This window comes from Centruroides vittatus, unplaced genomic scaffold (genome assembly GCF_030686945.1).
Source record: "Centruroides vittatus isolate TY-2023 unplaced genomic scaffold, ASM3068694v2 contig_742, whole genome shotgun sequence".
Lineage (NCBI taxonomy): Eukaryota > Metazoa > Arthropoda > Arachnida > Scorpiones > Buthidae > Centruroides > Centruroides vittatus.
Genome location: NW_027122478.1, coordinates 1,046,947 through 1,071,504, shown reverse-complemented (window position 1 = coordinate 1,071,504; position 24,558 = coordinate 1,046,947). Strand labels below are relative to the sequence as shown.

At 31.3% G+C, this 24,558-nt stretch overlaps 2 protein-coding genes across 2 annotated transcripts in view; both read right to left on the bottom strand.

The window, feature by feature from the left end:
* Herc4 (HECT and RLD domain containing E3 ubiquitin ligase 4) overlaps nucleotides 1–8,186 on the bottom strand; it is a 148,488-nt gene extending 140,302 nt beyond the window's left edge. The window contains exon 1 of the mRNA XM_067277312.1: nucleotides 8,176–8,186. The gene's annotated coding sequence lies outside the window, so the exon portion shown is untranslated. The remainder of the gene's footprint in view (nucleotides 1–8,175) is intronic.
* The window catches only part of LOC136981044 (protein transport protein Sec24C-like), an 82,100-nt gene extending 65,232 nt beyond the window's left edge, over nucleotides 1–16,868 (bottom strand). Inside the window, exon 1 of the mRNA XM_067277309.1 lies at nucleotides 16,700–16,868. The gene's annotated coding sequence lies outside the window, so the exon portion shown is untranslated. The remainder of the gene's footprint in view (nucleotides 1–16,699) is intronic.
* Between the last annotated feature and the right edge of the window lie 7,690 nt (nucleotides 16,869–24,558).

Below are 24,558 nucleotides of genomic sequence, written 5' to 3'. Positions count from 1 at the left end.
ATTCAAAAGTTTTTCTACATTATATAATTTCAAAAATATTAGTTTATAATATTTACTATTTAATAAATAAATATAAAATTCTGTTTATTAAATAAAATATTGAGTGTCATAGAAGTGACCCTGCACCAAATGAAAAAGTCACTGACTGACTATATATACAGGAATCAAAGTTGCCAATTTTCTGGATCACATTCTCTGCCCCCCAAGACCTACAATAATTCTGAATATCTCATTCGAAAGATAGTTGTTTTCTTAGATAGTGTGCAAAATTTCACATTTTTCTGTAAAAAGGTTGCTGAAATATAAGCAATTGAAAACTGCAAAAAAAAAAAGCAAGCCAAACAAGCTATACTTCCTTCTTTTCTTCACTTGGCACTGCAGATACTGAGAAAAAACTACTGGGTCCAGAAAGCTCAAATTTTAAACTTAAGCCTTTCTCATTATCAGTAAGGTGCATGCAAAACTTCCGGGTTGATAGATCAAAGTTCATGAGGGTTTCCCATAGAGCTATTTTACTTTTATTGCTTAATTTCATGCTTATAAAGATAAGATTGGATGGAAATGAATAATTTTCATTCAAAATGTTAACCAGATAACAAAAGCTCAAATTTATGGAAATTAAATCTTTTTATAGTGATTTTACTAATAACATATTGAAAGTGTTTAGTCAGTGGTCACCACATTGCAGAGCACTGCTGACCAAATGCTTTTAACATGTTCAATATGTGTCACTACTTCGCGTTCTTTGCAATATGGGTTTGGTGCATTCATAATGCTTTCAATACATATCACACTTTCAATATATATGACCATTATTAAACCAATATATTAATGATAAAAAGAAAATATCAACAGTATTTAAAAACACATCAAGTAAGACGGCAATATTTTCAAAATACTTGACAGTAAAATTAGCATTAGTGACATTGTTGAGTTGAATCATGATCAAGTGCATACATACTCAATCTTTCAAAGCCATTTCTCTAGGAAACAAAGCTTTGTATGAAAAAATTTTAATTTTCAATTCAGTATTGTAAAATCATTACATTCCCATTTGCAATGCAAGTTACATGATATCCATATATATACAGGGTGGACCATTTTAATCAATCCAGTAGAATAACTCAAAAAATATAATTCTACAAAAAACAAACACTAAACCAAAAATGTTAGACTTCAAAGGGTCACAAGATGGGGATATTGGTTTCACCATAGATGATGCTAAAATCAAAAAAATTGGAATCATCTTAATTTTCTTAAATGAAAACTCTCATTTTTTTATTGCATATTCTGATTATACATAAAAAATAAACTTTAATCTAAAACAATTTTTTAATAGATGCACTAATCAGAAGTTATGGACATATGAAGTTTTATGCAGCTGCCATATTTATTAGAATCAAGATAAACATCTCTATCACAAACTTGATGCCTTTCACATGCTGTGAAATTAGTTTTGTACCTAATAATATTACAAAACACCTTTCTCAATTTTTTCTAGTAAATTTTTAAATTTAAACGAACTAATGTTTTCAGCTTTTTGAATAGCCTTTTTCAGGTTTAACATAATTTCAAATGTCAATTAGAACATAGGATTTAAAATTTTGAGCTTCATTCACATTCTTATGACATTATGGTATTACAAAAATTGGGATTCTTAAACTTATACCATTTAAATAAAATAAAATAAATATATAAATAAACATCAAACAAAATTACAATTACACATTAAATTTAACAAACATAGTGAAAAAGTTAATGCATATATATATAAACTTATATATGAAGAATAAAACAGAAGACAGTAAAGTCACATAATATTCTTAAAAGAATGAAAAGATGGATAAATTAACCTTATTCTTTTAAGGGGTTATCTAGGAGTGATTGCCAAGCCACAGATAATGAACTAGCATGCTTGTTATTAATGCAATTCCCTTTAAAGGATTCCACAAAAATTTCAAATGTTTCTAGCATTCTTAGTTTGTCTTTGTCATATATTGGTGTTATAATCTTAGCTTGTTCCCATTTGGCTGTTAAACTGGGCTCACTTGCATATTAGGCTAGAGTGGTATTAAACTTATTATTATAAGTATTGTACTTGTGCTCCTCTATCCTTTTTGTTAATGATCTATTTGTTGAGCTTATGTATGTTAACTTCCTGTTGATATTAAACCTATTGTAGTCTAGTGGTATGGAGTATACCCAGAATCTGAACTAGAGGGACCAACTCATATTAGTTTCGAGGAAGTGGGGAGGGAGAGTGAGATTTCATGACAGATGGCTCTAGTCTAGTCACAATATTCATTATTCAAACTGATACTAAATTGATACGTCTGTGCTGTGTGTCTGTATATCAATTACTACACTTTAATTTTTCTTCTAGGGAGGGGCAGCTGCCTCTCTCTGTCTCTCGCTGGATATGCCCTTAAGTACATTCCAGGTTTTCTGGCATCACTGCACTTATCTTTCATATTTGTAAGGAGTTTATATATCAATGGGCTATGTTTGTATGCTAAATCTGCCTTGACCCTCTTGGCTATGATTTTATAAGTTTGGCTCAATTTAGGGTCAAAGTCAACAACTATGCATTTTCTTTATTGTTTTGGCATAGAAACTTGAGCAATATATACAAGACTTCCAAAACACCAAAGAAATCACATAGTGATTGACTTTAACCCTAGATTGAGCCAGACTTATGTGGCAGTCACATAAGTTTGGCTCAATCTTAAGGAGGATGCACACATGTGGCGTGGCAAGGAAAAGTGGCAGAATGATGATCACTTTTTCTCTCCGCAGAAGTCGATTTTGTGCTGCTTTTCTCGTGCCACAAAAGTTGGTTGAATTCTATCTTTTGTAGCGACTGCCATCAAGACGCGTTTCTATCAGGCAATAACAAACTGTTATTGCCTGATTGTTAATAACAGTAAAAGACAGTAATCACATAAGAAAATACAATCACGTGGTGTTTTAATGGCAGAAAGTTAACCAAGATAACTAACATCAGAATAAAGAGGAAAGGATAATAAATTTAACACAAATTCTATACAAATAATCATATATAATTTAATTCAAAGAACAAAACAAACGAATCTTATTCGAAATAGTATTCTTTATCAAGAGATCTTAATCAAGGAATAAGCATATTTTGTACACCAGTTCTTTCTCGATCCAAGAAAATATCTCTAATCCAAAATCTTCTAGCTAAATAAAGCAAGCTGTACAAAACAAAATTTGTAAACACGTGAATAGCAGCAGTGTCAGTATTGTTCACCATCTTGAATACTGAATGCATGTGCTGAAATGTAAGCGGATTGCCGCTTGTGTGGTTGTGTTGCTGTGCATCAAAGATGCATTTGCGACACCGCTTTTCCTTGCTGTGTCGCATGTGTGCATCCTCCTTTATGCTGCACAATGTGGCACACACATGAAACTTCAAATGCCTATAACTACTGATTAGTTCATCTTTTGAAAAAAATACTTTAGAAAAGTTTGTTTATTTTTCATATGAAATCAGAATAAGCAATAAACAAAATAAGGGAATTTCCATTTTAAAAAATGAAGCTGATCACATTTTACACTGATCCTAGCATCATCTATGATGAAACCTGTAGCCCTGTCTCAATACTAGGGTTTCTCATTTCCCGATCTTTTGCTTGTCCTGGGATTTTGGGAAAAAAGTGAACTGTTTCCTGGGATCCCAGGATATAATTAATTATTTTTAAAATATAAAAAATATCTTGAAATTGAAAGATATAATTATTTTTCATTTTTAAAAGTAATTTAATATGTTCTGCAACCTCCAAAATCATATTAATAATGCTCTGTAAAATATATAGAGGTACTCCTCACCTTACGACCTATTTGCTTAACGACCACTTGCACTTATGACCAATCGAGTTTTGATCTGCAATTCGAGGAATCCCCTTTCTCAGCTTGAGTGTCGGTCAGTGGCGGATGGTGACATGCGCACTAAGCATACTATAATAGGCTAATAGCATACTATAATAATCTTTTTATGAATAAATTTGAAGTTTGTTGCATAATTTGTATAATTTTACAACGATCCTATATTCCCAACGCAAGCTCCTCGCTTATCGACCAATTCACTTAACAACGTAGTCGTCGGAACGGAACTCGGTCGTAAAGTGAGGAGTACCTGTATTAAAATTACCTTTGAATTACACAGAAATTTTCACAAATAGAAAAAATTTATTGAAAACTGCTTACAAAAAATGCCTTTGAATTGAGTTGAAAATTAAAGAAAAAATGGACTTAGATCAAACTTCTAAATTAGAAGGTAATTTTTGCTTTTTAAATAAAACAATACAAAATATTATTGTAAATTTTTATAAGATTTTGAAAACCAAAGATGGTCAATATTCCGATCACTCAATCTGGTTATTATTTTAATAATGAAAAGTCCCGCTACTGAAAATGTCCTTTCCAATTTGATAAAAGTGAGTGGAATCGTCTTTAATGCATTTAAGAGAAGATGGATGTTACATGTTTTTTCACCTGTAGCCTAGAAGATTTCTAGTTCATTTTCAAGATGCGTTACAGTATTTCTTTTGCTGTCTAGTATTCTTGATTTGTCTACCTTGGCTGCTTTAATAGTGACATCGAGCTTACAGCCCGTAATTTGGCAGTTTGTTTGGCTTTAATAATCAGGTTTATGAAGAAAAACTTTATAGTTGCATACTTTGTACTCGTTTGTATCCTTGCCCAATTTGCACAACTTGGCGTTACTCAGTTATTGAAGCTACTGGGCCTGGTTAAAAATTAAGACAGCATATGCACAATTATTCCAGATATTCCAGGTTCTGACAAGCAAAGAATTTTTAGAGTCCTGCCACAAATACATATTGATTATTGACAATCTGTGAGATGTTATAACAAGCAAAAATTTAAAAAACTAATAAGCAGGTGTAGAATTAATGAATACAAATGTATTCTGAGAGTTTATAAATTAATTATACTTTCTATTTGCAAAATTTCCTCAACCTTAGACAGAAGAAGAAGAAGAAAAAAAAAAAACAGCCGGGATCCCATTTGAGAAACCCTTAAAGTCTAAAATTTTTGGTTTAATGATTTTTTTTGTAGGACATTATTTTCAAGTTATTCTTTGAATTGATTAAAATAGTCCATCCTCATATATATGTTGCTCGACTATATAACTGCTTAAACAATTTATTGTTTAAAAAAACATTAATTTTTTAATATATGCATAATTTTTTTAATGTATTAAATATATATTATTATTTATGTATTTAAAATATTTCATTATATTAATTTAATACATTACTATATATTAAAAAAATTAATATATAGTAATAGAATTTTTCTTTACAGTGTTAAAAAATACTTCTTCTTCTTCCTCAGCTTTTCCCACTCTATGTAGGGTCGCTGTTTCTGATGAGTCGCCTCCACTGCTCCCTGTCTTGGGCTGCCTCCACATTCAGATGCCTCCCTCTCAAGTCCTCCGCCACAAGATCCATCCACCGTCTCCGCGGTCGTCCCCGCCTCCTCCTCCCCCTCACTGACATCTGCATAACCCTTCTTCCCACATACTCTTCTTCTCTTCGTACCACATGACCAAACCACTTCAACCTTGCCTCCTGTATCTTTGCTTCTATGTTCGTAACTTTCACTGTCCCCCTCACACATTCATTTCGAATGTGATCCCTTCTCGTAACCCCACACATCCAGCGGAGCATCCTCATCTCCGCCACCTCCATCCTTTTGACATGAGTTTTCCTCAAGCTCACAGTCTCAATAGCATACAGCATAGCTGGTCTCACCACCACCCGATAAACTTTCCCTTTCAACCTAAGCGGCACCCTCTTATCACATAACACACCTGACATATCCCTCCAATTCCTCCAGCCAGCCTGAATCCTGCCTGTCACCTCCTTATCCACACCTCCATCCTCCGCCACAGTTGACCCCAGGTACTTAAAGGTATTGACTCTGCGAAATACGTCTCCCCTCAACTCCAGATCCCTCTCCCGGGCACCATCCACCTCCCCACTACACATATACACTGTTTTACTCCTACTCACCCTCAAGCCCCTCCCTTCCAACGTGCCCAACCACCTTTCCAATTTAACCCTCAGCTCCTCTTTAGTCTCGGCGCACAGAACGATATCATCTGCATACAACATGGTCCAAGGCGCCTCTTCTCTGACCCCATCCGTGATCACCTCCATCAGCATGTTAAACAAGAAGGGGCTCAGTGCTGACCCCTGATGTAAACCAACTCCCACCTTGAAGCACCGGGACACTCCAACACAGCTCCTAACCTTTGTGGCCACATCCCTATACAGTTCCACTATTGTTAAAAAATACTGTGTTTATATTATATATTGTACAATGGACTATGATGTTATTTATTTACTTTAATAAATCTTGTTTATTGTTATTTGACATTTAATTTAATCCCTCATAGAATATTATTTTTCATCAAAAATAATTATCATTATTAAGGCCATAATAAATTGGTAGTATCTATTTACATGTTATATTTATTTGCAACTGACTGCATTGAAAATATTTAAAGATTCTTAATAATAAAAAAGATAAAAGATGAAAACAAAACAATGGTTTTGCTTTCATCTGAATACCCTTTCCAAGAGAGAAACTTGCCAGTCCTCTCTTCATAAATCATCTATTTTAAAAAAACTCAGTAACCAAAAACATTTCTGATTTCATTGTTTCCAACTGGAAAAAATTCTACCTCATTCCCAGTTCATTCAATCAATCCCAATCAATTTTTCTCAAATGCACAAGGAAAAAACTGATTTACTTATCAATCCATGTTTTTAGCATTATATTAAACATTAAACACTGCAATCACTTTTCTAACAAATATTTAACAATGTTAACTATTCAAAACTGGGTATACATTAATAAACTCTGCACATATAACCAATATCCAGAAAGAAGTTATCATCTCTTGCTGGATATTGGTTATAGGTGCAGAGTTTATCACTTAATAATGTCATTAAATGATATGTTTGTTTACTATCACTATTGGCAATTACACATGAAATGTTTTTCTTTTATGCATTAGACATTAATGAAAACGTTGCAACTGTATATTTTATATTAAAACATTTCTGAATAAAAACAAAACAATAATGAAAATAAACAAACCAGATATTGAATCTGTTATAATGATCTGCTAAGAATAAGCTCATAACATGGCAAATTTTGTGATAAAAATAACTAAACTGCATAATTGTAATAGAACATAAATATACACTGAAATAAACAAAAACAGATGTTAGAAGCACATTCCCTCCCTTCCTCCATTTACCAGTGTTACTTTTGAATTTTTCACAATACAGTTCAAAAGAAATTCATAATACAGTAGAGAGTTGTTAATCGGAACCCCGGTAATCGGAACGATTTTCAGTCAGACTGTGTCGTGCTGAATCGAACATTTTTGATACTAGATTTACTTCTAAAGTATAATTTTCATGTTTTTATATTCTTCAATATATTTATTTTGTTTGTACAAAATAAAAAAATAATTTTTAATGATACAATAGCATCGATTATTATTATAAAAATTTTCGTTAGGGTTTAAATCGACAAAAATTCAACACGAAGCGACACGCAACAGAGAAAAATTTCAACATCGGATAGGTTAAAATATTTTTTCGTACATAATCGGTAATCTGAACAAATCACTAATCTGAACAACCCCAGTCCCCAATTGATTCCGATTTTCGACTCTCTACTGTACTAGAATTATTCAATTTAGACAGCATAATGTAAGAACATCATTCATTCTTGTGAGAATTTGGTTACAGGGAGTTCAGATACTGTGGTGTAGTTGTAATATGCTATAATTATTAGTTAGTGTTAGTATATTATATTTTAATACTTTACATAATAAATATTGTCATCATTTTAGTATAATACATTACAACTTCTGAGTATAAGAATGTTTTCATATATTTCCAGATAGCAGAAAATACTGTATTTACTTGCATATAAGATGAGGTTTTTGTTCATTTTTCACTGCTTTCAAAAACCTAGGTCATTCTATATATGTTAGCAAAGGATTGTTTGCATTTTTGCAATAATTTTTGTGAATCATGTATTCACATTTTTTACTATGTGCTCGCCCTATGGTGTTTAAAAACAAAAGTATTTTATCTGGGTTGTTTGAATTGTTCTTGTGTATTGTCAGGAGTAAAGATGGCATTTGGAAAAACAAAACTTTTGAATTGAATTCCAAATTAAAATTCCAAAATCACACAGGAGCCCAATATAAGTTTTTCCATTCCCACGTGAAAACAAATGATTCTTCGGAAATCAGAGTTCCGAGAAACTCATACGTGTAATCGACGGAGAGTAGAGTCAACTGTTAAGATTAAGCAAAATGACTTCCAATTATCCATCTTTACATAAACGAATTATGTAATCGATTTTACAAGATTTTTCCTTAAAGTTTAAAATGCCAGTAATTTTTGTGGGACAATGTGTACATTTATGTGCATTTGATCTTGTATTTGTGATTAAACAAAATAAAATTAGAATTGTATTAATACAGTCAAATCTGTTTTTGTGCGGTCTTTTTCTGTGCGATTTTTATTTGTGCGATTGATTTATGTGCGGTATATGAAAATTTCAATCAAATTGGAACATAATTGACTCCTGTAAAATTTTTAAAAACTCTATTGGTTGTTTTCTATGACATCAGCAGGTTTTTTCATTTTTTATTCAGAAAAAATTTTTTCTCATACGTTTATTTCAGTCCCTCTTATTTTAATAGCATAAAAACCATAAATATTATATACATCCACAAGAGCCGAATTCTCGGGCTAGAGTTGGCTATAATAAATAAATAATTAATAAGACAATTTGGCACTAGAGCTTGGCGTTAGGCGCCATCTCTTACTAAACTTAATAATTATAATTAAATTAAATAAATAATTTTAATAATTTGGATAACTGGAGGAAAAGAAATCGGCCCGAAGCGTAACTCGAACCCACAACTTCTGCTATCCGTGCAGACACGTTACCAGTTACGCTACACAGACCTTCAGTCCGATCGCCTCCTCCAGTATATATAAGCTAACACGACGACCATCGACGATCATTACAATGCTGGCTGGGGACATAAACATAAATATTATGTTATATTTGAACAGATGTGGTAAGTTAGCTCCCCTCCAGCTTTAGACTGCAGGTGTGAAATTTCAAGCCTTGTTAAATGAAATAACACTTCCTGCAGCTATGTTTATCAAATAAAATCATTATTTAACGACTATTTTTAACTTTTTAATGTTAGATTCGTATTTAAGTGGAAATAATTAATTAATATAAAAATTAAAATTCTTAGAGGATTTTTTTCCCCCATTAGGTGTTGCAGAAAAAGGCCCAAGGAGTTAAAAAAGCAATTCCTAGTTATTTCATACGGTTTCAAGTTATTTTCTACGTGAGACTTTTTTTATGCGGTCCCTATTCACCACATAAAAAAAAATATTTTTTTAATTGTGTTGCGAAAACTATTTTTTATAGCCACTCGTGAAGTTTCGCGCGATTTTTTTTTATGCATTTTCTTTTATGCGGTCCCTATCCCCGCACAAAAACAGGTTTGACTGTATATCTAATTTTCTTTATTTTGATCTTGAAAGTCACACCTCATCCTATATGCGAGATCATTTTATACGCAAGTAAATATAGTAATTTCTTTTTCAATAAATTTGAGATTTTGACAGACAAACAGCTTCGTGAACATTTCCAAAAACAAACACAGTAAACTACTCATTTGATAGTAATTAAGGTTTTTATTGTATTAGGGTAGATGTACCAATTTTGGCCAGTGTAGTACCAGTTCTGGCCAGAAAACAAATTTAACTTAAAAATATAATCACAAATGAAACAAACTTTTATTGTTAACAGTGTGAACAGTTAACAATAAAAGTTTGTTTCATTGGACAGATTTGAATACGTGGTGATTATATTTTTAAGTTAAATTTGTTTTCTGGCCAGAACTGGTACACTGGCCAAAACTGGTACATCTACCCTATACAATTAGTTTCACAAGTATTAACATCAACAAACACAATTTTTAGATTAAAGCCAAACAATTGATGGATTTACAAATATACACACCAATCGAAAACCTGATATTAAGCAAATATACTCCCTCAGTTACCATAAATGATCGGGCTAAATTTAATTTATAATCTATTTTCTAATTTAAATTTTCTAAATTCTAATTTATAATCATTATATCCAAATTTAGCCCGATCATTTACGGCAGTTGTGGGAGTATACAGTCAATTCCACTTAACTGGGACATGTTGAGACTAATCCATTTTGGCCCAATTAAGTGGTTGCCCCAATTAAACAAACTAATAATAAATTCTAAAATAAAATATGTAATACATAGGTAAATAAGTAAGTAGGTAAAAAATAATAATTAGTTACCTATTTTAATGCTTTATTAAACCAAAACGCAGAAAATATTTGTACTATAAATTTGCCAGACTCACAATGATAGATAACTGATTCGCATCATGCTACTGTTGCCAAATACAGTATTAGTAGTGACATACACAAGGGTTGACAGTTCGATTTGTTCCTGATCAAACGATTTTTCCTTTCTCTCTTTTTGGTTAGAACATGTTCTAAGTAAAAAGGGAGAAAGGAAAGAGTATATCCAAAAGTCACTTTACGATCTTTGAGCACAGTTTCCTTTACTTGGAGATGGGCCACTTCAGCACGAGTGTTCATAGAATCCGCCAGCTCCAGATGCTGGTCTCAACAATTGGATAGCTGCTGTTCAAATCTAGACGTAATTATGCACACAATACCTTCCAAGGAAACCCTAGCTGTCTTCCAACTCAGTTGAGAGACCTTGAAAAATTGTTCCAGGAATCTTTGTCCCCTCGCTTTTAAAGGGATCATCCGTCCAATCCAGAGCAGGATCAGTAACTCACATTCTGGTCTATCTCAGACGGGATCCCCGTGTGATATGTCCTGCTACAGTGACCCCCTCCAAAAAAACTGAATTGCCTAAGCAAAAGATAAAATCGATTTCTCTCTGCCAATTGTTAGGCCTATACAACATTAGTGTACGTAGTGTCTACATATTTTCGGAAGCTATCTAAAATATATCAAAACTTGCTAAATTCCTTTTCTGCTACTGTCCCATTTAAGCAAAAACTTGTCCCACTTAAGTGATTACATTATGAATTAATTTATTAGTTTGGTTTCCATTCTTTGGGATTTGACCCAATAAAGTGGCTGCCCCGATTAACTGGTGGCCCAATTAAACAGAATCGACTGTATTTGCTTAATATCAGGTTTTCAATTGGTGTATATTTCTATATCTATACCCGTGGGGATGGACCAACTGAGTGCCTTGAGTGGATGTTTCTGGCCAAGGGCACGATTGAGTCCCCAGTGGGCACCATAATAATCGCCGATGGTGATATCTTAAACTTATATATACTGGAAGAAGAGATTGGACTGAAGGTTCGGGTAGTGTAACTGGCAACACGTCCGCACGGTAAGCGGAAATTGCAGGTTCGAGTCCCACTTTGGACCGATTCTTTTCTTCCAGTTTAATCTAAATTAATTAGTTTTATCTTGAGGAAACCGTGTTTTATGTTTTCTTTCTTGCGAAGACACAATGCAGTGACAGTAGATTTAAAAACACTGGGCAAACCAGTGTTTTAAATCTACTGTCACTGCATTGTGTCTTTGCAAGAAAGAAAAAAAACTAAATTAATTAATTAAATATTATAATTATTAAGTTTAATACAAGATGGCACCTAATGCCATACTCTAGTGCCAAATTCAATTTTAATTTATAATCATTATATCCAAATTTAGCCCAATCATTTAACGCAGTTGTGGGAGTATAATTGATGGATTGCATTGGGCTATATTAATATTACTAACTACTAATTAAATTTGAAGTAATTAGTAGCATTAATACAATCCAATATAATTTAATTAATATACTCACAATTAAATTTATCAAGATATGGCACCTAACACCTACCTCTAGGGCAAATGAAATTTAATTAGTAATTAGTCTCATATATGCCAGTAATGGTTTGGCTTTAGTTTCTCAAGGTGTCAGCAAATTTGTTAAATATGACAAATGTTTGAAGTTTTTAACAATTACTTTTGAAAGGGAGGAGTATAGCCTGATAGAACTGATTTGTATCAAATACTGCATATGTTTATTTGTTAGACTTACAGGCTTAGTTTAAAATGAGCACAGTTTACCATAAATGTCTGGAAGCAGTGGTTTAATGCAGATATGAAAAGGACCCAAAAGTGTCCTATGTATTGGCTGTAAGATATTTGAAAAAATCTGTAGCTTTTGTTAAAAAGTGGGTGAAATGCTATGATAAAGAAAAAACAGAGAATTTGCCAGATAAACAACCCTACTAACCCGATGCAATGCAATAACACACCAACATGATTTATGGCAGTAGTTGGTGTGTTATTGCAATTTGTCAGATCACAATTAAAACACACACACAGCTATAAAATGGAAAGATAAAGTGATGATATGAATCTTCCAAAAAAACCCATGTCTTGTATTAAATAACCATACCATGATAGAAACCTTAAAGTGTGATGATAAAGGTCTTGAAAGTCATTAAAAACATCCAAAAATATTTGTTATTAAATTCTTGCTGTTTTTTCAAGGTTATTTGAGTGTGTTTGTTAACTGTATACAACTTTCTGATCATTCCATGAATGATTCTTGAAAAACTAGGAGCCCAGGATGCCCCCTAGTGGGCAGTCTTTACAAATTTCATGATAATTAAAAATCATTACTTAGTGTTATTAAACATTCTATAAATATTTTAAAATAGTTTAATTTGTTTATTTACCTTCGCTGGTAACATTCGCTAGGGCACCCCTAGTGGGTGTTAATTTAAATAATTTATATTGTTAATTTAAATGTTTGAAATATGACACACGATAGGGGTGCCTCTAGTGCCCGTTTTTAGCATACCGTTATGCGGACAGACGGACAGGCACGTGTTCAATGGGTTATATATATAGATAGCTTAATGATGGGAAATTTACAACCACAGAAAAATTTGAGAAAAATCAGATATTAACTCTAACTCAAAACTAAGTTAAGATTTTTTTTTACCTCTTAAACTTTTAGGTTTAACTGTAATAAACAAACTTAGCCATAGAAACAGAGTATATTTACAAAACACAAATTATACCAGATTCCAGTAAGAAACATATAAGATTTACCAGTAAACAAACTTTTTCAATAGATTTAAGTTATCATTATCAGATTAAGCAACAGTATATAAATGTAACATCAAATGTCAATCATTAAATGATGGTGAAATTCCATCTGACTGGTCATTGCTGTAGTAATGAAGAAAAATTAAAATGGGACCTCAAATAAAGATCTTCAAGACTGACATAGTGTGTTAGTATCTTTAAAATTAAACACATCATCTTTCTTACATGCTTTACACACTTATTTTGTTAATAATTATCCAGATTTTTATGCTGGTTGTATTGTATTACAGAGTATATGTATTGTAATTCTATTAACAAAATTCATATTTTCATATTTATTTTTGAATACAACCAGTAAAATCCTTGTGGACTAGAGATTACTGCTCTCAAATCATAATAAAAGTACATGATATATTTGAACTCAGGGGATCGAGATGAGTTCAACGATACCCTACTTTTGGACCACAGACGAAAAATAAGAAAGTTATAATATTTACGATTTCTTGCCTTTCATACTGCATTCCATGCCATTTCAGATTTTTCCACCACCTAGCAGTAATGGTCATCTCCCGAAGGGATAGGTTAGGTTTGTTGGACAAGCCGCGATAGTGGCACGTAGTACTAGCCAACCATGAGCAATAGCGAGTGTGTCAGCAGCTGAGGGGCCATAGGCCCCAAGGTTGAGGAGCGTGAGGGTGTGCGAAAAGGACTTAACTTGAACTGCAGACGATCAGTGTGCTCGTGGATCAACACCTGCCTCTGTTGAAGATATATATGGCCCACTTGCCGGACTGCCTGTTAAACACGCGCTAGGCTTAGTGGAGAGACAATGCAACTCCCGATCATCGCGCGATCACTGGAAAAAAGTATGATAACTTTCTTATTTTTCATCTCTGGTCCAAAAGTAGGGTATTGTTGAACTCATCTTGGTCCCCTCAGTTCAGAAATATACTCAAAGTTCCAAAATTCCATAGGTGGTAATCTATAGTATCCCCCAGCAATGTCTTCATTTTTTTTAATTTTTATCATAAAAATTTGTATGCATGACAAAGTAAAAAAATGTTATTAATTGAAAATTTGTTCTAGCAGGTATCATTTGTTCAATTGAGGACCAAGTGATTTTTTTTCCAGAATTTCTATTTGAGTTGAGAACAGTTTGAGTATCAAGATACAGCTGTATTTCATTTGTCATTTTTATGAATGATTACTTACCTACAGTTAAAAAAGGTTAATAAAACTTACCTAAAAATGTTTAAATAAAATTTACTAAATACAAAGATTAATCTGTAAAAACAAAACACAGTGACAGTCATAAAAGAGTCTGAAAGCAAAGACATCATCATCTGGTTGATAGGAAAGACAAGAAAAAGAAAAACTGCACTATCAGTTTTCATTAAACTTGATGAAAGGCACAAAACAAATTGAAAATTTCGATATTTAAAATCTATGGGCAAATTTGAGATAACATGCATGTTTACTTGAATAAAAAAAATCAAATAATGAAGTTTGCACTTAAAAGTTGTAAAAATTTGTATTGAGGATTTCCCTAATTCTCAAACGATGTTAGAGCAAAACCATGTTATAGAAGTGCAATGTTGTATGAGGGATACCTGTACTATTTTACATTTAAAACCTATAAATATTGTTTAATTGTTATTTTTCTTAAGATATTAAGATAAATTTTATGAGACCAGCAAAGAAAAGTATGTTAGTAAAAACTTGCAATTGGTAAAATCTGCATCTGAATTTTTATATTTAATCTAACCTGAAGACACTTTGAATGTAAAAGCTGAAAGTACTCATTAATTTTTTTATCTATTTAAATAATTTTTAAAAATATAGCATTGATGAATCTGTAAATTCATATTAGCATCATATCATATTAGCAAAAACTAAAAATCTTTTTCTTACTAAATTTTTAACATTTCAATTTTAATATATAATAATTTAATTAATTATATACTTTTTTCCCTAATAAAAATTTAAAACAAAAATCCTATAATTATGATTTAATGCTTTGAAGTTACTCATCTATCATGTATGTTTCATAGATAATAAATATATTAATTCACATATAGACTACACTTCAATTTATAACTTAGCCAAATTATTTATTAAAACAGATTTTTTATTATAATTGAAAATTTAATTAAAGCATTTTTCATTCCATTCTTCAGAAATAGTTCAAATTTTTAAAATATGCATTATAGCTATTTGGAATTCCAAGGGTATGAAAGATAAAAGACATCTGTTCTTCATTCAAATTAGTTATAATGCAATGATGATGCAAATTATCTCAAAAAATGTTTTGTCGTGATTAACATGTTCAAGGACTACTTAATATTTTAGTATTTTTGTAATTGTTTGAGTTTGATAGATTTTTATACAATTTCTGGAAAAAAAATAAAATATATAAATATTGATATTTTAAAGTAACAAAATATCTTCATTTTTTATCATTTACAACACCAGCAACAGTCCAATTTCATTCAAGGAGAAGTTTTATTTGAGGCTACGCTTCCACAAAAAATGTGAAGTGGATAAAAATGTTGTCTATTGATTATGCCAATACTGTAATTCACAATACAATTGAATAAAATTAAAAATTTAGCCCACAATATCTACATTAAAATATATAAATACATTGAGGCTACAAAATGTCTTCATTTTCCATCATTAAGTGAAAATTATAACAGACTGTAGCCAGTGTCGTAAATGACGAAAAAATGAAGTCATCTTGTAGCTTAAACATACTCATACATTTACATATTTTAATGTAAATAATATCAGCTGAATTTTTAATTTTACTCAACAAATAAATAAACTAAATACGTAAGAAGAAAAATAAACATACGTATAATTATTACCTGCGATATAAAACTCAACAACAGTAATCAAATTTTCCTTTCACACAAATTCCAGATATTTAATTCAAACATTCTATATTTTTATCTTTCATCATTCAAATTAAATTTAAACAAAACTGTGCTTTTTAATTACATATGTTATTGAATGCAGATTCAAAATTCTACAATTTATAATCATTATTATAAGTCACATTAATTAAAAGTCTTTCTATCATAAAAAGATTCAATTGTAATGATGCAAATTTCAATTTATTGAATTATTTAAGTGAATTATTATTATTATTATTATTTCTGGATTTTTCCTTATAGGAAAAATGCATTTAATATTTAAAGTACATATATTTAACACTATGAAAAAAAAAAAAAACTCCTCATAAACATTTTATGATTCATATATTTAAATAGCTTTTTAAGGCTTTGGTAACTTAGCACTTTATATGATCAATATTGATGTATTGTATGTATTTATTACAATGAAATTCTCGAGTTTATCTTCTTAATCACTGTCGTAATATAAGATTAGAAAGACTGCAGATTAAATTAGGCTTAATAAAACATATTTAAAAAATAAGTATACGTACTTTATAGTTACTTGAGGTTCACCTTATTTGTTTATATCTATTAATTAAAAAATATACGATCATTCTAGTCTAACCGATTATTATTTATATTACACAACGTCTTCGTTTATGTATCAATGTCTGATCACTGCCACGTAAGGTTCAGACGAATCTGTACTGGGCATGCTCAAACCTCATCGATTCTATTGCACTTAGCTAGATGGCGCTTGTTGAGGTTTTATAAAGGGTTTTAAAAATAAGTTCGGGTAATACCAATTTTTGATTTCTAGTTTTTATTTATAAAACAAATTTTAAATTAATATAATTGATTTTTATAAAACGTGTGAAAAATGTAGAGGAAAAAACCTCTAAAAATGTGTATATATATATATATTATATATACACACTACATTATGTAATACAAATGTTTATGTATGATCCCTGCCACTATAAACGTTTGTTTTTTACTGGTTTATACGGAATCATCGTGATATAGTGGCAATTTACGCGTTAGGACGCTAAAATAATATCTATTGTAATTAGATGTTTTAGTATTGCCCACTAGTACCCGAGCGATTCCGTTCCTGAATACTGGTCGTTGGTCCGCGCGAGCTGGCCACGTGGAGTTTTCCGGGTTTTCTCCATGTCTGAAACGCCTGAATCGGGGCCAGTTACCCTTAAAAGACCTCGTGGAAGGCATTTCTCTAGAATATTCATATGAAACCGGAGAGAGAGAGAGAGAGAGAGAGAAGAGATGCGCGAATGCCTGTGTGGCCGCCAGCGCCAGAGATCCCGAACACTGCCTGGCAACACTTGCCAACGAGAGTTGGCTGGCAACGTAAAAAAAAGAGGCGCGAAAGTTCGCGGGTTTTTGCCTGGATGTTGGCCGAGGGTGTTGATGACAGTTCTCACCTTTTTAATAAAGTTTTTTTGTTACTGTTCGTGTTTGTCTGCTTAGTTCTAAAGATCAGTAGGATCGAATGACAAACATGTAATTTGGCTACTTTACACGATTAAAATGTTTTGGCTGTGAAAGCTATCCCGTATTCGACAATACAGCGTTTCCATTGGGAATATGCATATACGAATTTATATTCGAATATACTAAGGTGACCAGACGTCCCGGATTGTGCGGGACCGTCCCGGATTTGGGTTGTTAGTTTCGCATTGAACACCATCCCAGAAAGTGTCCCACATTTGGTCATGTAGCATTTTCAACATGTTCGCAAGTTGTCGTTTTCTTTTACTACTAATAGCCAGGACGCCCCTAGCGGGCGTTCTAGCAGCAACGGTGTCATTCCGTGGTATAAATAATAAATTCATATCAATAATTCAATAATAAATTCCTATTGCAATAATAATATACTGAATTTATTAATAATTTAAATAATATCTAGGGGCGCCCCTAGTGGCCGTTCTAGGCATACCATGACAGATATACAGACAGCGCCATCAAGTTATGAAAAAAAAAAAAATTTTTTCTATAAAGAGTTATTTTTAAGTTTATTTATGTATTTATATATTTTCTACTAAATTATTTATTAATGAATTAGTTTTTATTATTATATATATGAATGTTGGAGGTCCACCTCATTTTTAGCTCCCACAACACGGAAGCGTCCCGCATTTCAACCTAACATATCTGGTCACTAGAATATACAATAGCAATCTTCTCATTTTTTTCACATGTAGTATAGAAATTTGTAATAAAATACATAATGCGGTTATAATAAAATATTAATTTTAATTAATTCAAAGTACGTTAAAATATGAAAATAATCGCGCAATATGTATATATATTTTAGAAAATACAAGGGAAGCGGTGCTTCCACAGCATCCATGGACGGCACGCCACTGTTGTATTGTTATTGCTGTATTACTATTTTAAAAATATAATGGCAACCATTTAAGGATATATGTTTTAAATATCTTAATGATCTTAAGGCAAATCATTAAGATACACTTTCAATTTTATGTAATTTCTCCATCAATAACCTTGGATTAACTCATAATAAAAAACAATCATATTACTCAAAAATTCATAATCATTTCCCCAATTAGTCATAACAAAACACCTACTATCCAAAGAATTTCTGAAAGACATTTCGATTTAAATCTTACTGAAACCGGACTTCAAGTTTAGTTATCGTAATAATCTGACGTCTTTTATATCTTAGTTTAAGTAGTTTAACATATAAAAGACTAAACAAGTTATGCTTATCCGTTCCTATTGTCTATGCCGGTGCCTAATCATTAATCATTGTTTATATTCTTTTATTTAATGCAATAAAAATCTATTCAATTTAATCTAATGAATAAAAATTTCTTTGATGTAAAAACAGAAGAAATTGTAATTTACAATTATTGATGGACCGATTTCTTGAAACTTCCAAATATTTTAAATTTATAGAATAGTGATTTCCATCACTATTACACTGAAAATTGCTTCGTTCTCATTCTTAATTTTGTTAGATTAGAGCAGTGGTTCTCAACTGTTGACCGCGGAATATTGATGTGCAAGAACTTCTCATAGGATGCCACAAAATTTCAAAAAATTATTTCAATTGAAGAAACCGGAGGATCTTCATTTATAAATAATAGAATTAGGATTATGTAAACATGACAGATTAGAATTGTGTGGCCGAGTGAATGAAGTCACTGAACACTGATTGCAGGTTCGCTCCTCATCAATGGACGAGGAGTTTTGCGGGTTTCGTCACGTGTCTTACACCTAAATAGGGGCCACGTTCCCGTAAAAACTCCTCCCGGGGCATCTCTCCTCAGCAGATCGTCACGATATATTCGATACATTTAATGCATTGTCTTTTCTGTGTAGTTTTTAAGAAAGTGACAAAACACTACTTGAAAAAAATTATTTTAAAATAATTTTGAAATTTCTGTCGGGTGTACTTAGTCTGCGGAAAATATTATCTGTAAAACTCGATAAAATTTTCACACATTAAGCCACAAAGCCACGTCAAGGCGACACCCATTTTGTGGTAGTCTTTTGGTTTCCAGAAACTGACCCCGATTGCTTGACAGAATAACAATCAGAGAATAAAACTGGATATTCGTTGCTATTCGATTAATTCAATAAACTAAAATCATTCTCAGAAACTCCAATTTTTATAATCAAATCTTCTTATTGAAAAAAAAGAAAAGATTCTCGATACAGATTTGTCATTTTAAATTAAATTTAGCAACGAATAAAAGATTACTTTAAAAATGTAAGCAATTCATAACATTTTTGCACATTTTAAAAATAGATATTGTATACTAAAATATATAATTATAAAATATATAGACTACTACATAATTATTATAATATATGATATCACCAAGTTGCTGATTAATTTCCTCGTCATGATGTACCTTTACGAAGTTTGTCACCGTAAATCGTTAACTTTTTCTATCACTTGCTTTTCTTTTGGATACTTGGTAGCTAGGAATGCTAGCCCAATCTTTGAAATCCTGAAACCAAGTTTCTCCTTGCCCTATCTCATTTAACGTCTCTTTTAGTAAAACTCTCCAGTGTTAAAAATGTGTTTTTGCCAGAAGAGCCTCTTAGAACATATCCAGCAAACTCTATTTTGTGCTCTTTAACAGTCCTGGGAAGACATGGAATGGTGCGAGATCTCTTCCATACTTTTTCATTAGTAATTTTATCAGTCCTACTAATTTTCAGAATTACACGACAGAACTTGTGATCATCGGATGTCATCGAAATTCCTTCTCTTCATCAAATCCTTTTAGTTGATCCCAAGCTGAATATCAGTTTCATCAAGACTTTTGATTTAAGTATGTAATGCAGGAAATCTCAGAAAGTCTTAGGCATTGTTGATTTATTTAGAAATTATTACATTCAAAAGCAAAATAGAATTATAAAAAATGGTATAAAAATAGATTCAAATACTGTAGAATTTTTATGTAGAATTTTAGTAATGCTTGACAATATGCATGAATATCTTTCTACTATTATGCCAACGTAATGAATTGTCAATTGTTTTTGTTACCGGTTGGATTAGATAACAGCAAAAATTATAAAGAATATTGAGGAATTTGTAATAGAACCGTTGTCTTATTTAACAAATTTGTCTTTTAAGATTGATACTTATCCTGGTATTTTAAATACAATATACAAAGCACATCCTACACATAAAACGAGCAACTTATATGTCAGTATTATTGGCTTATTTCAGTTTTCTCCGCTTTTGGAAAAATTACCAATAAAAGCATTCTCATAGTAAGAATAGTAGACGACATGTTTCATACAAGGGCGAACAATCCCAAGATGTTACCAATGTTCTTTAAGATAAATTGATATCTGCATTGAATAAGTCCTACTTTGTTCTTGAGATCATTGTCGATTCGTCATCTGCAATTGATTTGGTATATTTCAAAATTTTAACCGAAAACGCCTCACGTGGAATTCCTTACTTCCTTCACAAAATCTCAGGATTCCGTGAGAACGCAGTTTGAAGAACACTGATTTAACACCTTGTATCCAATTGCAATTGCATAACTTTGTTTTTATATTTTAGTATATTAGAGTTTGTTGGGATAATTGTTACTCATTTTGGACGAAAATTTCTCATATCCATAGTCATCTCCATAGTCAATTGCAGATATAGAAATTGCACTGATTTATAGTAACTATTTATTTGATAAGTTACTTATTATAGTGTGAGAATATATCCATTCTGTAAAAGTTCTTTCAGAAAAAATAACTTGAGAGATATTATAAAAAAAAAAAAAAAATGTAGGAAGTATACTGATTTGTCAAATTATAATGTATAAATGTATAAATGTATAAATGTCAAATTATAAATACTATACAATCTAAGCTTATATACTTATTAAATTTTGCAAAAAAATTATCATATTGAAGATATTAGAAATTACTTATCCCGATTCTTCCTTCTTGTATTACGACAAAGAAATGTCAAAAGAAAATTCTATCCTGAAGCAGTACAAGCCAGATGATATTCTTGTCAAATATCTAAAATTAAATGATGAATGACGTAAATATATATCAAAATTAACGAATTAAATTGCTTATATGAAAAAATTAAATATTATTTTGAGAAATAAATAAATTTGTAGTAGATAAAATACAATGCTAATTCGTTATTCTATTTATTCCAGAGAAGAAACCGATTTGAGGAATTCGCTCAATATTATTTCTGAAAGATTTTCTTATATAATTCTGTATGCTGTGTTATTAAAGTTGTCTGATTTAAATGTTACAATTGTATAAATGATAATATTCATTTTCCTGTTTATTTGACTTTTAATACAGTCAAGTTTTCTGTTTAAAACATGAAAATCTCGCTTATGACAATTTTGGTTTCTGTATTGATTACATTTATTAAGAAATAACTTAAAGTTAAATTCTTTATAATAAAAATAAAGAGATAGTCTCATTTATGTATCCCTCACGGCCTATTGATATTCAAACATGAAACACCACTTACAGATTCCGAAATGTAACTTCTACGTATATAAAACTCTATCCTTCATACAATATGTTAAAGGAAATAACTGGATCTCTAAATTGATTTCTGTTAATAAAAATTCTGAATTTAAAATCGTTTGTATTTACTTAAGCAAATTTTGCATTTTTCTACCGTCCGTTGATTTTCGATTGCATCCCTCGCCTGCCAATACTTAAGCAATAATATAATATCGAATTTTTTAAAATAAATTAATCGCATAACCGCAGTTTATTACCAATATGTCTAACATCGACTGATTTTAATTTCTAAAACATAAAAAAATTGATTAATATTGAGCTATTCTAAATAGATTAATCACATACCTAAATTCATTTCGAATCCTCCAACGTCTCTATTTTCGATTTAAATCCACGTCTGCTAAATCTATTTTGCATCAATAAAATTAATCACTTAACTGATTATTGCTTCCAATCGCCCAATGACTAGATTTTTCATTCTGTCTTTCATTTTCTGAAATATAGAAGTACACGATTAAAATTGAGATATTTTAAATGGATTACCTGCCGCTTAAAGCGTTACATCAGCAAAAATTCCCTTTGTATATCCACTTCTCACATCAATACCAGTCCTTAGAAATCAGGAACCAGCCCTTCTGTTTATGTCCTCGAGCCAGAAAATCATTCGCAAATACATAGGAATTGGGCCTATTTTCTGACAGTTGTATCTGTTTCTAACTGCTTTTATTTATTGTGACAGTTACAAACTGGTAAATTAACTAATTGTTCGGTGCATTTTTTGAAGGATTCTGAATGTAGTCCTAGATCATCGCGATCTTTATTTTGCAGACTAACATTAGAAAATATAAATTCTTGTCGAAATGAACATCGGAATATAAAAGACTCGTAATATATAATTTAAAGAAATGAAGTAATAATATTTTTTTTTAACTTTTTATGACCTGTAGAGACTAAGAGGGTCTCTTTCAGCAAGCCCAAAGTTCAGACAGGCCCACAATGGGGCGGCCGGGTGGTGAGGGACAGAGCCCGACATATCTGGACGGACCACCACCTGAAAAATTGCCAGGGCTTATTCGGCCCGTCCTAATTCGATTTCAGTTTCTTTAGAGCGGTAGGCTGCCACCTTGACTGCTCGGCTATCCGGCCGTCAAAAATAATAGTATTGCAGTCATCCCTTCAACTGTTGTGGTGATTGAAAGAAAAATAAACAACTGGTGCAGTCTTATGTCATCAAAGACTCACCCTCCTCCCCATCGTCAGATACAAAAGAATTTCCTTCCCCATAAACTGCTGATGAAATAGGTAAATCGTCTCTTGAATTCATACCTGACTATTTCAAATCCTCTGACGTCTGATTTTTCAATTTAACTGTACTGTACTTTGTTAATACGTTAAATATTCTAGCTTAAAATGTTAAAGAATTATTACTCGATTAATTTAATCATTTGAGGATACCTACAGACTTATGTAATTTGAACGAAATAAAAGCTTATATCTAATCAAAATCTATTTATAAATCAATTTAATTCAACAATAATTTGTATAAAAATCATAAATCTAACTGATGATATTTGAAGTCGGGAATTCATTCAATTTTAATCACAGACCAAGAAAAGAAGTAATACCTTTTCGAGATATTCCTATTCAAAATAGCGTCGAAGTACAATGCAGATAAGTCGGAATTTTTGGTGCGATTCTATTATTGCACGCCCGTCCAATAATGGAAAAAAAGAACAATTGGAAATAATTGTTAGATAAATATGACGTCTCGCTAAATGTATCACGCATTACGTCAAAATTTCTACGTCAAAGTATTAAATCACTAGTACAGATATCCAATTTTATGTATAATTTTAGAACATTTCCCAGTTTTCCGTAAAGATTAATTCAGAAATAAATAAAAATATGAATTTAAAATAATTAAATCGATGTCAAATAACTAGCATCTCACAGCAACACGCTATCTTATATTGAAAAAGTCACTTTATCCCATCTCTTTTATATTAAAAAACAATTTTTATATATGTAAATTTAATTCTTATAACTTTATTTAATATTTTAAATCCTTTAACCTTATTTTCAATCCCGCTATTTTAATCAAAATAATTTATTCCTTATTCTTGCACAAGATGATTTTCATTGCCGAGCAAAATTTATTTGATAAATCAACAAGAAATCTTCCATTTGACGTAAAATTTCAAAAATATACAAGAAAATTTTCATTACAAAAATATAAAATATTAGCAATCTGAAAGTTTTTTTAAGCCTGCTTACTTATCACACTCAATATTAAGAAAATACCGTGATCAAAATACTTTTTTAGTTTGGCTCGGCATATTCGGCGCTTTGCAAGTTTCGCTTCTGTTAATTTTCAACTTCTGGATCAAACATTTTCCAGCAATAAAAT